The sequence below is a fragment of the Vidua chalybeata genome, chromosome 2 (assembly GCF_026979565.1).
Source record: "Vidua chalybeata isolate OUT-0048 chromosome 2, bVidCha1 merged haplotype, whole genome shotgun sequence".
NCBI lineage: Eukaryota > Metazoa > Chordata > Aves > Passeriformes > Viduidae > Vidua > Vidua chalybeata.
In genome coordinates, this window is record NC_071531.1 from 60,320,794 (window position 1) to 60,322,843 (window position 2,050).

At 51.5% G+C, this 2,050-nt stretch overlaps 2 non-coding genes across 2 annotated transcripts; one reads left to right on the forward strand and one right to left on the reverse strand.

Moving 5' to 3' along the window:
• Positions 1 to 1,295: 1,295 nt before the first annotated feature.
• TRNAP-AGG (transfer RNA proline (anticodon AGG)) lies at positions 1,296 to 1,367 on the forward strand. Its single transcript has one exon. It is a non-coding gene; the product is annotated as a tRNA-Pro (tRNA).
• A 233-nt stretch (positions 1,368 to 1,600) lies between these two features.
• Positions 1,601 to 1,672, reverse strand: TRNAP-UGG (transfer RNA proline (anticodon UGG)). Its single transcript has one exon. It is a non-coding gene; the product is annotated as a tRNA-Pro (tRNA).
• Between the last annotated feature and the right edge of the window lie 378 nt (positions 1,673 to 2,050).

Genomic DNA, 2,050 nt, shown 5'->3' on the forward strand with positions numbered 1-2,050 from the left:
TGCTCTGCTCCCTCTGTTGTTTCCTCTCTTTTCTGCACAACTCAGAGCATGTATGGCACAGCAATGTGTGGTCAACCCTACAATCCACAAAGGCTGGGGGATAAAGGGACGGAGCCAGCCTTGAGCAGAAGGACTTGGGGGTGCTGGGGGATGAGACATTCAACATGTCCCAGCCATATGTGCTGGCACCTAGAACTCCCCGTGTGCTAGGCTGATCCCCCAGCGTTGGCAGCAGAGGAGAGGGGATTCTGCCCCTCTTCTCTGTTCAGGTGAGGTCCCACCTGCAGAGCTGCCTCCAGCTCTGGGGTCCAACATCAGAAGGACGTGGAGCTACTGGAGAGAGTGTAGAGAAGGCCGCAGAGATGCACTGAGGGATGGAGGACAAGGACAAGGGGCAATGGCTTCCCACTGCCAGAGGGTGAGGTTAGGTGGGATATTGGGCAGAAATTCTTGGCTGTGAGGGTGTTGAGGCCCTGGCACAGATTGCCCAGAGAAGCTGTGGCTGCCCCATCCCTGAAAGTGTTACAGGCCAGGTTGGGCGTGTCCTGCAGCAACCTGGTCTAGTGGAAGGTGTTCCTGTCTGTGGGAGGGGGTTGGAGTACAGTACTTTTTAAAGGTCTGTTCCAACCCAAATCATTCTGTGGTTTTATTGCATATTGCAGTGTCCTTGAATGCTCCTGTGTTTTCCTGAATTGCTTTCTCCAAGAAAAAAGCCTCAACTTTAATTTCTCTTAAAGATCACACCCTATAGAGCTATTGAAATTTTCAGTGAATATCTAAATGATTATAATTTTGAATTTCCTGGGGTTTCATCCTACTCTTCTAATCATCAATAGTAAAATCCTTTAAATCAGAGTCTATATGCACATTGAAAAAAAAGTTTAAGGGGAATGAAAACTCCCTGGGAGGCATAAGAGTACAATTCCCGAAGAAACGGGTATATGCAATGGGTGCAGGGAGGTGTGAGGGCAGAAAGCACTCGTAGAAGTGGGTGCAAGCAGAAGTAGGTATAGCCTGCAGAAAAGCATGTGAGGGTAGAGAAGAGTCTGAAGAAGTGGATGCAAGATATGGAAGAGGCTCGGTGGGTGCCGGGGGGAGGGGGTATGAGGGGGAAAAGCGGCTGCAACGCAGGTGAGATCGCGGCAGGATGGAGCAGGTCTGGGGGTGCGAGGGGAGTTCCTGCAGCGGGTGCAGGCGACGGGGTCGGGGCCGCCGCTACCCGTAGGTCTTGCCCACGACCGAGTGACGTCATCGATTCAGGAATAGAGAATGAGTGAGGAAGGGAGTCATTAGTTGGCTCGTTGGTCTAGGGGTATGATTCTCGCTTAGGGTGCGAGAGGTCCCGGGTTCAAATCCCGGACGAGCCCACTTATTTGTTGCTACGTGTTGCACCCCTGCCCGCGCACAAGTAGATCGCATGTGTGTTTTATTTTTTTCCCAATTAGACCGCTTTTTGCCATGTCACACATAGGCATTCTCCTCGAAAACGAAAGTACATCCGGTGGGAGTGTCTGTGGGAGGGGAATACGGAAAGCAAGGGCGAGTGGGAAAGAAAAAGAGAGAAGAGAGTGAGTGAGACAGAAAAAAGACTAAAAGACAAGGGCTCGTCCGGGATTTGAACCCGGGACCTCTCGGACCCAAACCGAGAATCATACCCCTAGACCAACGAGCCATCTATGAGATGCTTTCTTCCTCAAAAGAGTTTTATATGACTTTATGTGAAGTATTCGGGTGGCCCTGTGGATGAGCAGGACTTGCACGTGTCTTCCTACGTGCAAAATCGCAGAATCCTACATTCTAGAGACACTTTCCCGCTAGACCAGGTTGCTCCAGGACACGCCCAACCTGGCCTGAAATGCTTTCAGTCATGGGACAGCCACAGCTTCTCTAGGCAGTCTATGCCAGGGCCTCAACACCCTCACAGCCAGGAATTTCTGCCCAATATCCCACCTAACCTCACCCTCTGGCAGTGGGAAGCCATTGCCCCTTGTCCTTGTCTCTCCAGGCCCTTGTCCAATGTCCCTCTCCGGCTCTCTTGTAGCCCCTTTTT